Source organism: Anoplophora glabripennis, unplaced genomic scaffold (assembly GCF_000390285.2).
Source record: "Anoplophora glabripennis isolate ALB-LARVAE unplaced genomic scaffold, Agla_2.0 scaffold466, whole genome shotgun sequence".
Taxonomy (NCBI): domain Eukaryota; kingdom Metazoa; phylum Arthropoda; class Insecta; order Coleoptera; family Cerambycidae; genus Anoplophora; species Anoplophora glabripennis.
In genome coordinates, this window is record NW_019416918.1 from 43,780 (window position 1) to 59,059 (window position 15,280).

At 32.2% G+C, this 15,280-nt stretch overlaps 1 long non-coding RNA gene across 1 annotated transcript; it reads left to right on the top strand.

Moving 5' to 3' along the window:
* The first annotated feature begins 708 nt into the window (after positions 1-708).
* Positions 709-14,862, top strand: LOC108910157. The gene is made up of 5 exons (XR_001964442.2): positions 709-908; positions 3,980-4,270; positions 5,965-6,030; positions 9,006-9,190; positions 10,996-14,862. It is a non-coding gene; the product is annotated as an uncharacterized LOC108910157 (long non-coding RNA).
* Positions 14,863-15,280: the final 418 nt, after the last annotated feature.

Below are 15,280 nucleotides of genomic sequence, written 5' to 3' on the forward strand. Positions count from 1 at the left end.
AATAGGCATTTTCAAGAACTTTTTTGCAGGGTTGTATAGTGTTTTTTTGTTTATTACATAAGTTCTTACACTATATTTTAAGTAACTTTCAGAAAAATTAAAAAATATAGTTTTGGATGAAGTTATCAGCTCTTACAAAAAAAATGTTAGTTCAATAGTTTATCTTGCGCCTGATAGAAGGCTTTACTTTAGTTTTTCAAATTTCGCAAAATGGCAACTTCTAGAATTTCGTTTTATGAATTTTGAGGGCAAAATCGCTAATCAATTGTTTATAAAAAAATATAAGTTTTGGTTAAAAAAAATCCTTCAATCAGGCACAAGAATGTGCCGTATGAATTTCATCTAAATCCGTCGGGTGGTTTTTAATAGTGGCCACTATATTTGAAAACGTTATTTTGAGGAAAGCGTTTAAAGTTTGTTTAAATGTTTTTTAAATATTGTACTTTGAGGAAGTTCTAGAAAAAACATTTTTTTTAAACCCTTAATAGATATGTGGCAAAATATATAGGATGTCCGGACAGACTTCTTGACTCAAAATAAGTAGATAGAGCCCAATTTACCTATTTCCAAAATTGCTCAGATTACCCTCTAGAGGACGACTTATATATATTTCGAACAAGTACATGTGCTTTTGGTGTAGGGGTTTAGTCAAAACAATGGCCGTGAAAGTGCTAGAGTATACAGAGAAAGATTTCCTTATCAAATTTTTGCCAAAATTGAAAGGTGACTTCGCATTTTTCAACGAAGGATTATGGGTCAAGGGTGTCAGCATACCACGAGAACTCTACGAGGTGGAGGAACAAATTCTAAATAAAATTGAAGAGAACGCAAAAATTAGTACGAGATGCATTGGTCACGAAATAGGGAGTACCGAAAACCACCGTTTACGAAAGAGCAGCTACTACATAGTAAGTCAAAAAAAATCATTACCTAGTTTTAAGAAAACCAAATCGAAATCACATTTTAGAACTCATCAGTTATCGAGAAACTAATTTTGGTTTGTACAAATTTTACAAAGGAAGATTAGTTCATTGCGATTACTGTAAAAATCAAAATTTTAGATTTAGATATCACATTGTTTCCAAGAAATAAACATTCTTAGTTTATATCTTGCTGAAATTCGATATTAGTACTTAATCATATCTCATTGCAACGCTCACACATTTAACATCTAAACAAGGGTTTTAATTTTCAACGTTATTCTTAAGAAATTATTTTATATTCTGAGTACAGAATGTTTTCTATCCAACGACCATACTCTAAAAGATCTTTAAAATTTATTTTCATATTGTAATAAACTTTATTTATTTTATTAAAATTTTGGTTATTTGATAGTATACCAAACATTAATTTTAAGAAAATATTGACATAGTACAGTCATTGAAGCTTTTCACTTCCGAACTCTTTGAAACTGAACCGATCGACTTGAAATTTGGCAGATAGTTAGAGAAAAGGTCAAAGAACATTAGTGACATAGCGCCGATTGACGCTTCCACCCTGTTGGGGGTGGAAATTTTTTTTTCAAAAATAACGCTGGAAATCGATAAAATCAAATTTTGAGCAAAAAATATTCGAAGAATTTTTTCGAGAAATCAATAGTTTTTTAGTTATTCACGATTGAAAACTTGGAATTTTGAGTGAAAAAAAACCAGTTTTTTTAAAGTATTTTTCGCGAATAACTCAAAAACTACGCATTTTATTGAAAAAAGTGTAATGAACAAAAATGTAGCTTATAAATAAACAAAGACAATCGTTTTTTAAAAAGTGTTGTACGTCCTATCAAAGCGAAATATGGTTAGTGGAAGGGGACTTGTTTTGGGGAGAATACTCGAATCGATGTATTCAACGTCAAATAACGGAAAAAGGATTAATTTTACGTGTATAACGCTCCAGGAATTTTTTGTAGTACTCAAAAAGACCTTCAAAATAAGCACTTATAAATGTTAATTAGAGCAAAATTGAAGGAATTATCGTCAAAAACAGATGGGTTGCTCATATTTTTTAAGGAAAAATGAGCAGTAAATGCTATACCATTTCCATCAGAATTAAAGTTAATCGTAGATCCTTTACAATTAGTTTTGTTTTAGTGTTTTTCATACGATCTTAAAGTTAGACTGGTTTAGAATGCGTATTTTTTTTAATAATGTACGGTAAAAGTTGAAAACGTATTTTTCATTATTCAAAAAAAAAATTGACTTATTTATATAATAACTCTGAAACTATGGAAGACATGTAAAAAATGATAGACAAAATGTAGCTTTTTTTTCAACAAATATTTTGCTTTTTTTTATTCCTACAGCATAAAAACTAAAGGAGATATTGCCGCTTGAAGTATCTATTATAGTGAAAAAATTACCTGTCTCGAGCCCTTCGATCCTTTGCCTTTAAAAAACAAAGGATTTAAAAGTTTTATATGCAAACGATCTCACAGCTCTTGAAATTATCTTTAAAATGCTTTTTTGTAGGGTTGTATAGCTTCAAAATTAACCGAGTTATGGTAAAAAAATCAATGACATTTTTTCGGAGCAAAATAGGCTTTCTCATTTTTGGATTCGAGTACGCGTCAGCGTGTATAAACAATATAAGGGAATTTTTATTTTAAATTATTGCACAATTATAGCATTCCAAGATTTAAAACATATTTTTTTTTCATTTTTTTAGCACAGGGGTGATTTATAAGGGTTGAAAAGTGATATGAGATACAAATTCTTTCATAAGCAATGAGGGAATTTTTATTTTAAATAATTGCACCGTTAAAGCATTCCAAGCTTTTAAAAAGTAATTTTTTATCATTTTTGTCAATGCAGGGGTGGTTTTTAGGGGTTGAAAGGCAAAAATCTTTTATTATCTATAAGGTAACTTTTATTTTAAATAATTGCACGATTTAATCATTCCAAATCTTTAAATAGTAATTTTTTATAATTATTTTTTTGCATAGGGGTAGTTTTTAAGGGTTAAATAAAGGATAAAAAAGATTATCATAAAACATGTTAGAGAACATGGAACATTATTTATTCTTTGTGCTTGAACAAGATTTTTATCAATAAAATGATTAAAACTTAATTTTTTCAATTTTTTTTCACTTAGGAGTAGTTTTAAAAAACAAAAAACGTCAATTGGGCTTATGTCATTTTTGAACTTGAGTCTAAGATGAGCCTTATTCTAAATTTTCATGCAAATCCATGCAGTTTCAAAGAATTCGGAGGTTACAGCTGATTTTCAGCTTCAATGACTGTACTAACAATATTATATTTAAAACTGGAAGAACTGACCGATATTCACACTAAATATTGATATCTCAGGAATTGTAAATAAAACATATAAAATGGATCACAGTATTTATAGAATTTATGTAGAAAATATTCCTCTATTTAGTGGTGAAGACCATATTTTACCATCATTTATAAGAGCCAGTGAATAATTAATTATTGCTTTTCAAAATGCTCAGCAACCTGAAAATCCAGTAAATAAACTAATTATTAGTACCATTGTCAGTAAGCAGCCAAAATTATTTGTCCAAGCTTATTAATTTCAAAATTAAATTAAACCAAAGATTCTCCTCACACCAAAAATATAAAAACACTACATTTGGAAAAATTGACTTTAAAAACCTATCTCAACAATTTGCCTGAAAAAATCCAAATTATTGTGAAATGTAATAATCCAAATACAATCGAATGTAAAATCATGTAAAATCGGAAGGAGATATCGAATTCAAATTGAGAACTCAAACCAGAATTTCACTTACAAATAGACAATCAATTAGACCGATATTTAATTCAAATCACACCTCAAGACCTCAATTTAACCCCAAAAACATTTTCAAGCAAATTCATTTGCATCATCTTACAGACCTATGAATAATGGAGATCACACTGCATAGTACACTGCGTAACTACTTATTATCATATTATATAACAATATTTTATTCGCCTATCATTTTAAGTTTTAAGTAGTAAATTAATATGTTTATTTTCAGCATGCCAATTGTATTGAAGTAACTTTATTTTACAAAGCAAAGTTTAAATTATTAATGCTGTATTATATTCAGTTAAAAATAACGCTTAAATGTCTGGCTACATGCGATAAGAAAACTAACGTTGCCTGCACACCCACATATACGATAGTTTTATCAACATCCTGTGGACTGTTTGAAGCAAAACGGTTAACAAAAGCCATTTCAGTTTAAAACGTTGACCAGGGATATAACAAATAAATTTGGTGATGTATATGAAAAAGGTGTGTGTAGTGAGTGCTACATACATAAAACGTAAGTTGCATGAAACGCTTGAAACAATTTATAAAAACCATAATATTAAAAAAGAAAAACAGCATTTATTACTAGAAAATATTCTTTAGCGAAAAAAGACAGCTACGATTCACTAGAAAGAAAAAATCTGTAAGCAAGCAAAAATCAAACCAAAAAATTCCTATAAAATAGCATCATTATTTTAATAACTGAAAAGACAAGCAAAAAAATGTATAAAAATTGAGGTATTAACAGTTGCAAAAACCAAGCCAAAAAAGTTTTGAAAAAATACCACCATTATTTCAACAGGAAAAAATCAATTCAAAACTCTAATAAAAACATAGCATTAGCTGTAAAATTTAAAAAAATGCTTCAAAATAAAAGTGAAACGGAAAAATATATATTAGCAGTAAATTCTAAGAATTATAAAAACAGGCATGAGGCCAAATTTTATAAATTAAAGATTTATTAAACATACAGGTAGCATCTTTTACATCAAAATTCACTTCAACAAAAATCGTAACCTACAGTAATAAGTGTTTATTAGTCATAAGTCAAATATTCTATTTAAAAAACCTGTAAAGAAAAAGTACAATAGCTTATTAGTCCAGTCGGTATCTGTATTAAAAGTAAGTAGTATGGATGTTTCATATAGCAACGCTAATTTTTGTTGGAAATAGTTCTAAATATTATGTAAAATGATAATTGCGATATGCTCTCGCTGAAAAAGTTGTGCAGAAATGTGCAAGAAAATGTAAAAAAATAAATAAAAAAGGCGCATTTTTCTCCCTTTTTTCATGTATAACTCGGAGAATATTGACGTTACAGAAAATAGTCAAAGGAAAAAAAAATTTGTTTCGAGATTCTCTTCAAAATAAAAGTGGTCCGAAATTTTTATGTGCATTATTGTTGCTGCAATACAGTGTAGACCGAAAAAAATTTGTGAAGATGTTTTTTTCATGAATTTATTTCAGACTTTGACTTTAGAGAGATTTTTTCATCGAAATTGGCCAGGTAGATTATTTTGAGCTCCAAATTTTTATCCATACCCTTTGGAGTCTCAACTATCAATCTCCATTTAAAAATTTTCATAATTTTATCCATTTTAGCAACAATTAGAATTATTTTAAAATTTCTTCGAAAAAGTACTTATAAACATTTAGAGGTGGAGCTACCGTATTTGCATATTCTTTAAATGTAATTATACGAGCAAATAGAGGAAGAATTGACGAACAAAATCCATTTTTGATCTTGTGGATACGATGAATCGTCATTCAGATATAAAAGCTCAAAGTTCAAGTGAGTTTATGACAAAACAACGTACTGTACAATAACAACCAAATGTGATTTTGATAGCTCAAAGCAAAAACTTTATAACTATGAAAATTTGTTTAAATCGGAAATGTATTTTAACTGTTCTGATGCAAAAAAGATTGATACATTTCACAGGAATTAAGTAGAGTCAAAAAATGAGTGATTCATTCGTGCAATTTCAATCAATTTTTTGTCAGCTTCTATAAATCTATATAAAACATCCATTCCGAAACAGATACCGACTGGACTATATAGTATGCCTTCAACTAGCTAGAGACATACAGGTCTTTATAAAAAAGGTGATTAAAAATTTATCAAAAAGTTACAAATTATTTGGTATGATCCGCATTACCACCAACCACAAGATGGCGGCCAAAAATCTAAAATATTTATTTTTATAGACACAAGATCAAGGTAGGCAATGCAAAACGACAGAGGCACAGAGACCAAAAGGGGAGATAGACACGGTAAGTTGCTTCGATTTCCTACATTTCAAAATATAAAAAGCGTGGCAAAATAAGGTATATTGTATATACTGAATGCTTGTTGAAGGGGTCAAAGTCCATTTTTGACAGCAAGGTTTTTCTTCTTCATAACGTATATAACACGAAGGCTGCTTATCCAAGAGCTTATTGCTCTCAAAGCTTTTGCTTTAAAGTAGAACTGAATTACTGTTTTTATTTTCGTGACTTGATAGGTATTCTTCTTATGTAGTGTAGTTATCCCCACTCCTAGACTTGCAGGGTTTTAACTATTAATAAAACACAAATTTAATTCATATTTATTTCCAACATTTTATTTACATCATTAATAAATATTTCAATCGGGGCATTTACAAGCTTAAAATCATTGTATCTACAAGTAATATTTCTTCGTTGATGCGGTTGAACAGGTTGATGCTGTTGGGGTTATACTCCAAATTTGCTATGACCTGCGCTCTAAAGATACTTGCTCTGAAGCCTTTTCAAAGATTACAGGAAACGTCTTCTACGAGTCCTGATTATTCCGGGTGGGGCATTTATCTAGTCACAAAATAATACCTCGGTTGGACTCGGTTATTTCGAAAAAAGTTTCAGACAAAAATTGTAGAGCACCAAGGGGGCCATTGAAAGATCCATATTACGACTTCCGGTCTAGACCAGAAGTGATGTTTTAGACCGAAAGTTGATTTTTTTAAATGGAAACACCCAATTTTTACTACGGACTTCGATTGAAAAACGAAAAATAAACATAACGGAGTACCTTGTTGGGATCACTTTTTTTTTTAAATGTTTCATACAAAAGTTGTAGAGTGAAAAGGGGGCCATCTTGACATGACCTTGAAAAGGATCTTGACCTTGACTGCAAGGTCGTTTGAGGATCAAATTCAAAATTTTAAATGGGACCCTCTTTTTTGACCTCAGAAATTACAAGAAAACTTCACAAGCAACGCAAGGGACATCCTTTGTGTTCAAACCACATTTGTTGTCCTTGAGCAAAAGCGGAAGTTGATTTTCCAAAAAATTACGATATGTTTCGCCGTTCAAATTGCCTTCAATGAAGTATGGACCCACAATCTTGTCACCAACTATTCCACACCAAACGTTCACGGACCATTGGCGCTGATGCTCAACTTCACATAATCAATGTGGATTTTCAATACTACAGTAGTGCATGTTAAGAGGACTCTGAAAATAGTACTTTAGTAAAGAAATTAGGATCTAATTGTATTTGTTGACGTGCCGATTGGTAAAAGATAACTCGGTTCTGAAAATCATTACCACGAAGTTCTTGGTGCAATGGACTGTGGTAGGGGGATATTTATAACTTTTAATATTCTGTTTACACTATGTCGCAAAATTCCAGAATTGCTTGCGATTTGTCAAATACTGACATGAGTGTTAACTTTACTGCAACTAATACAGCAATTTCATTGTCAGTTTCAATAACTACGTTTCGACGGGCTCCTTTTTCTCTTACACATTTCCCTCTTGTAGAAATTGTGTAACGACCCGATAAAAATATGCTCGAAATCGCACGTCAGCAAAACGTTCAGCATAAAGTGTAACAGCGTCATCAACACTCCTAGCACATTTACCATAATAAGAATCATCTCTATCTTTTCTTCCTCAGAAATAGCCGCAATTTTTAACAGAAAGTTTTACAAAGACAAAATTTGAAAAGATAAGCTGATAATCCAATAAAGTTGTACTCGGTTTATAGGGGGTCGCAAAAAAAAATCCATACAAGATGATTTTTTTAGGGCTACTTGGAGACTACCTCCTGAATATCCAACCAAAAGATCACACTCGAATTGGTACGACTTGCGCTATGGGGGTGATTTCCTAAACATTTTTTACATCAAAATGACCTTAATAAAAGTTGTAGAGGATCAAATTTTAACCAACTTTTCCATATAAAATTTTTTTGTATGTGTAATATTTGACGAGTTACTACGCATTACGTGACAAAAATTGGGCACGCCGCGCCACAGAGGTGGTCTTGTAAACATGTTTTTACAAAAAAATGGGCTTAATAAATGTTGTAGAGGATCAAATTCTGACCTACTTTTCCCTATAATTTTTTTTTTATCTAATACTACTAGTGCTGCTACAAATTTGGCTTTGCCAAAACCGAATGGAGTTGATGTGGTGTCGCATCCACAGAACGCTTGTATAAACATACGTTCAGCTATTATTAGAATTTCTTGAATAAATGAATGAAAACTAAATGAACTGATGCAGCCTGTCAGCTAACACATGACAGCCTAACACCGCTTGCCCCACTCCCACTACTGCCAACTCTTTGTAAAATTGTGTTTACAGCGTGCGCAATTTTTTTCATATAGTGTGCAGTAACTCGTTAAGTATTAGAAATATAAAAAAAATTGATCCTGTACAACTTTTATTAAGGCCATTTTGATGTAAAAAAAATGTTTAAAAAACCACCCTCATAGCACAAGTTGTACCAGGAATTCGAGTGTGATCTTTTGGTTAAATACTCAGGAGGTAGCAATCCTGTTTGGATTGCCCAAGCAATCCTGTTTGGATTTTTTTTTTAATTATATCTTTATTGGACTATGATTGAGCAAAAAATTAGGATAAATGAAATTGAGTTAATTCGCCTATTTCAATTTTAAAAATCACAAATTCAAAACGAACATGCAAACAAAAAATCAATTATGCCTTTTTAAAGTAAACCGTAGATCAATAAAGAAAATTTTTAATTCATAGAACCTGATCCATAAAACAGCATCTCATTTAAAGTAGGATTCTAATTATTTCCCCTTTAAGTTCCAGTCTTGAATATGTTCGAAGCATCATACATCTCTTAGACTCATCATTGTGAGGTTCTGTAAACTGATAAAAGAGGTGTTAAGCGTTAAGCAGCAAGCCTGAACACTTTGACTGTCAGATGAAGAATGAGTGCAGGTCTTGTAATGATATTTATGTTTTTTGTGTAGATCGATGCCTGAAGACGACAATAATCGGAGACGACTGCGCAGGCGCGTCTGAAGGCGTAGGTGGCAACACTGAACTCTGAAGGCATAGGTGACAACAGCTCCACCCGCCAAGCGCATCGAAAGACGAGAGGAGGATGATGCAATCGTCTGGAGATGAATACAGAAGGAGGATGGATGATGTGCTTGTAAGTTACTAAATTATTCCCATGTTATGTATGTAGCTTGTTAATGCCCCTACAGAGACGATGTTCTATGCTGAAATGAAGCTCTTCAATATAATAGCGTAAATCAATTACAAGTTCATTGGGGTCGTCTAGCATATCTCCGCTCTCTCTTTTAGTCCAACCAATAGGTAGAAGAGTTTACAAAAAATACTGCCTGGAACAAAAAAAATATGGTGATATAGTAAAAAAAAATCTAAGATAGTGTTTTTCCCCGTGACGCATAAAAGCGAAGTTAAACTAAAAAATTCATAAAAGTCAAAAAGCGGTTTTTCACTAATAAAAAAAATTGAGCACCAATCGAAAAAAGTTAAATGAGAAAGTTGTAGCTATTAAAAAAACCTATAGATTTGTATTTTTAAATATATCGATTGCTATATTACTTTTCGAGATATATCGAAAAACCGTCAAAAATTGACTTTTGTTTTTGCTGAATCTCCTCTTGCAAATTAACGTTTTGGAAGTTGTTACTTGCGGTAAATGTAGCCCTCGGCAAGCAAAAAAGTGCATTTTTTAAGATTAAAAAATATTAAAAATTTTTCGAGTTATACAGGTATCGATTTTTCGAAAAAAAGGTCATCTCGAGAATCGGCTCTTCTTCGACAAACAGATGTAGAGAAATGAATCAGGGCTCATTTTTTTCCATAAGAGTTGTACTTTCATGGTAAAAAAGAGTGCTAACGATTTTATTCATTTCAAGTATCCAAAAATGATTTTGAAAAAAGTAAAAATCTTTTGGTCGCGTTTTTCTTGAATATGTTTTCCGATTTTCATTTCTCGATAATGGTTATTACAGGAATCGATTGATGGCATTTTTACGCGAATTTAAAAAAACAACGTTGCTCTACGATCTTCTGGAGCCGAGCTTATATTTTCAATTAAAAAATACTGGTTCATTTTAGCCACTTCTGCATTTTTAATTATGCGTCAAACCGAAGTATTTGAGCGCGGCGCGAGCTAACTGTAGCGGGCGGCGGAGTGGGGGTAACGCTACTCGGCCGCTCCGAAAACTGAAATCGCGCGTTCAAAAGCGCTCTTACTTTAAAAATCTTTATTATCTCGACTTCTCGACCACGTATAAAAATCAATCACGTACAGTAATAACAGTTTCAAATATCCCGAATTGAAAAAATATTCAATATCAGCGGGATAATGACTATGCGCTCCTTAAATACCTTTTTTGTTATCCTTTTTAACTCACGATTTTTATTTTTTACGTAACGATTATCCATTTGTTATCCTTATTTTTGCGATGACTATCCTTCTTTACGTCATGGCTATCCTTATTTTTGCGACGATTATCCTTTTCTTACGTAACGATTATCCTTTTGTTATCCTTATTCACATCACGGTTATCCTTTTGTTATCTTTTTTTGCTACGATTATCCTTTTTTTTCTTGACGGCGTGACGCGTGCATTAGCGTGGTATTTTATTGTTTTTTTATACGGGATGCTGCCTACTCCTATTTCAAAGACAGTTCAGTCACACTCGAGATGCCTTCTTGCGAGTACTGTGTCAAAGTAACTGAATCAAAACTTCCCTCTTGCTAATGATTATATTGATTTCTCAAACGTAGTGGTTGTCCATAATGGTTTGATTAACAGTCATTGATATTTCGTCCAAACAGTAAAAACGAGTCTGTTATAGGTAACTCGCAAAAAACGGTTTTATAAGTTACGTACCTTTAGGAAGCATATGCGTGAACATCAACAACGTTAGACCTTTTCCTCCTGTTTTAAATATCCTTCTGATTATATTAAATTTTCAGGTAGAGTACAGGAGGCTGGATACATGGGCGTGTACAACGTGGAGTGGAATGCATATAGGAGTCAAGTATATGTACTATTGTCTATAATTAGAGTTGTGCTCACTATCAGTTATCCTTAGTCAGGGTTAGGTATGCTCACGATCAGTTATCCCGAGTTAAAATATGTTCTCCATTCCAAGACATTTATTAAGTCCTTTTCCCAAGGATAATCATAGTAAACTTTTAAGTAGTTCTTTATTTCTTCGTCTTAATTATTATTAATTACAAAAAGACGCAAAGCTCCACGTTTTCATTTGATACACTTTGTTTTCTTCTTCATTGGGGTAATAAGTTATATACCCAACGGAAAAAATCCTCGCAGTTCGTCTTGTTGCAGATTATCTCCAAGTGTAGAGTTCAGAGTACTATATTCTACGTTTCCAGACGAATATCGGATACCATGAACGTTTCGTTCTGTGTATCGTACTTGCTTCTAATTTGGTCTAGATAAACTAGGCGGGGCAAGATGGCGACGTGTTACATGGCGACACGTGGAGTTTAGTTTTATATGTAGAAACAACAATAAGGCGACTAGCACAAGTCGTCGGTTTTAGTGGAATGTACCATTATTCGTATGATATGTAGAATTTAATGTGTGGCGAGCCCTTATTGTAACACAAACTAGCAGCAACAAGACAACTTGACATAATGATATCTTGAAGCACAATGGCAAATACATTTTTCGTTACATTAATTTATAGTGATCTTAAGCCATAATACTTTTGAATGATTTTTGCGATAGTCTTCAGTACTAATGCAATTGTAGCAACTGTTATAAAGTAAATAAGCCCAGAGATTATATTCATATCTGTTTTCTCAGACATCTCGAAGAGTGCGTCTGCGTATACATCTTCATAATCAGAGCAGTTTAAAATAGGTAACAGTCTCTAGATATCGAAATCTCCAATCGACTTATCTTGAAACGTTATTCTCAACTTGTAGAATTTAAAATGTTCTGGAATTTTTTATGTAAAAACTTTCATCTTCCCACCATTAACTATAGTATGTCTCATCTGAGTTAACTGTATGTGGACCCGTATCACTCTCGCTAACATTTCTGTAGCACACATACATTTCGTGTACGTTGAGTATATCATGCACGTACAACACATTTTGTAGTATTGCAGTTAAAATTATGAAATTGGAATGTAAAACGGCCATCGTTGTTAAGCAACAGACGAATGAGCTACACGATGATTTGTAAAGTCTTAAAACTGCTCTTTTTTGTTATACCTGAAAAATAGAGGGAGAGAGGAAATAAAACAAACAAGGATAAGCAAGCGTATATTAAGCATATTAAAAATGAATGTAACTTATAAGGTAATTGGTACAATTCTTGTAGATGTAGGTCCATCCTTCGTTACAGAAAATCGATGTAGCTTCATAAATACATCATCCCACTTGTCTTGAATCTGCATTTTTTGAAACTGTTTATTCATTTTACACTGGTTGTCATATCGTACTATATCGGATTTTAATTGACGATTTTTTTCAAGATGTTTAACTAATAGTGGTTCGAGGATTTTGGAAGCCATATTAATTCTTCCCAGTACCTACGTCAAACTACAGTAGACGCAAAAGTCTACGTTTTCATTAGATACACTTGATTTTTAGATTTGTCGAAAGTAACTGTTTTCTTCTTCATTGGGGCAATAAGTTGTATACCCAACGGAAAAGATCCTCGAAGTTCCTCTTGTTGCATCTGACTGTTTTATTTGGATTCATATGATATGAACAACGGGGTACATCTACTTGAAAAAGCGGTGGGGGGTTATCCCACCAATTATTAAATTTTTCAACGTTTACTTACAACACCTGAGGCTCCTATTGCTCGCGTAAAACGATAGAGAATCATCATAGGAACACTTAAAATAGAAACCTGCACTAATTGTGTTATGCTTTTGATATTTTTTGGTTGACGTATGTTGTTGTTGATCAGTGAAAGGTTCTAGCATAGACTGAAAATCGCAGTATAAAACAAACGGTACTTTTTCCTTGTATCAATAGTTTTTGAATGATAAAGATTTCTCCCCCGGGAAGGTAATTTTACATTTATTAATTTTAGAGCAATCTTCAGTGTGACTATCTAATGCAGTTTCAGTACTAAAATAATTTAAGCAAATATCACAGATATATTTAGCATTCTTGTGTTTACTTAATTGACTCGAAACTAACCGCGATAAATTTTTAATCAAACAAAAATGGTATTTAATTTCTACGCTTTCGCTGCTACTTTTTTCCTTACGTTCATAAAAATAAACATTTTGAATTATTAAAAGATTAACGTGTCTCTCAAGTTTATTGTTGGTTAAACGAGCAGTTTCAACGTTATATTTATTCTTCCCGGTTAATTTTAATTGATAAACGTTAACCGAAATGTTATTAAGTTTCCCAAATTTAGTAATCTGCGAAATTTGCATTGGAAAATCAATTCCGTCTAAATTCAGAATAGTTGAGGGATGAGGATATGATGATGTTCTATTTGGATTTTTAATCTATCAACTGAGTAAAGTGCTGAAACAATAGACCAAGCGAAGCAGGCATCATCGTAATTTTTTACGTTAACACAAGCGTGCTTTTTAGCAATTACCTCGGGGAGCCTGATAAAGGAAGAGACCCCGTGACCCATTTCAAATTTGTTAATGTTAATTTCTAAACTAACAATTTTGTGTAACGCCCACCCACTGTCCCTTTCCTGGAACTCTTCTACTTTGTTTAAAATTTTATCCATAACATTTTCTTGAAACCAAACTTAGATCTGTACTCAAATCTATTGCAGCATTTTTTGTGTTAAAATATTTAAAATCTGAAATTGTTTCGTTTGAATTAGGTTTAGCTTTAATAAATTCTCCACAAAAAGCAGCGTTAACTTTTATGGTTGGATGGTGGTTCAGAATTCTGGATATTCTATTTTTAAATAGGAAAAATGCGTCATTCAAGAAAGCTTTAATGTCTTTATGTTTTAAATTTATAATTAAACCAGATCGTATGCGACTTGAAAATGCTGAATTTACGTCCTCCCAGCGTATTCGATGACTACGCTTATCTCTATGTCCCGCCCCTGTATGTTCTGAATTTGATTTTAATAAAATTTTGATTCGTTTTAAGTGACCGATATTAGTTTCCAGTTTTCGCTTAGTTCCAATTGAATCAAACGTTTTAAGAGCCCGAATAATCAACCGTATTTGACAACTTCTAAAACCTGGGTTAGTTTAGCAATAAAATTATCGGTTTCCTGAACAAGAGAGTCCATAATTAACAATTAAATGTAAAAATTAAAAGAGTGCAACTAATGTAAAACACTTTCTATTAGAAACACGATACAAAAAATATTTGGGGGCACTTACAGTTTTTTTTTTTCTATGTTGATTCAGGCTGTAGCAATGATAGCTCCACTATTTCAAAGTTTATGATGGGGTTTGGATGACTGCACTGCTGCAGCCCCTTGAATACCAAGCCGTACTTCCCAGGTGTAAAATTTTCAATATTAGCTTCGATTGCGTGAAGGCTTCTTTTTGGTAGGAAGACAGAGTTATCCCCCAAGTCTACTAAAGCGCTCCGTCCAAACTTTGTGGTAACAATTTTTATGTCCCAAATATGTGCAGGTGTGCCAACAGGTAGGTCCTGCAGTTTAATGTATGGTTTTCTGCAGATGGAAGAAACGTTGTTAATTGCATTAAGATCCATACTATAACAATAGGAAAGCTTGTATAACTAAAAGCTTGTTAAATGTAAAGAATGTTAGGTAAACTATTTAATTGCGTTAAGATCCAGATTATAACAATACAAAAGCTTGTAAAATGCAAAGAACTATTTAAATATATATATATATATATGACTTTACTTGTTAGGAGCACTAGATACAATTACTTGAACGAGATGTAGACGTTGTAAAGGCACAAACGCACAGAAACTACTGAAGAATTAGCTGTAGATGAAAGTGTAGTTGCTTCTACGAGGTATCGATGAAGACTGGCAAATGATAACTTTACACTTGTTTCAAGAACATAAAGTAAAATATGTACATACATCAAAATGCCTATCACAGAAAAACATCAAACATGTATATAATAAAACAAAACAAGAAAAAAATATATAATTATACAGATAGAAGAAAAGTATGTATATGTTTACGGAATCAGTCAATTCGGATTAATTGTATTAATAAAAATATTTACTTATTGTTTCCCGAGAATACATCGATGGTAATTAGTCTCTATAAGATTGTGGTAACCAACCCCTTTGG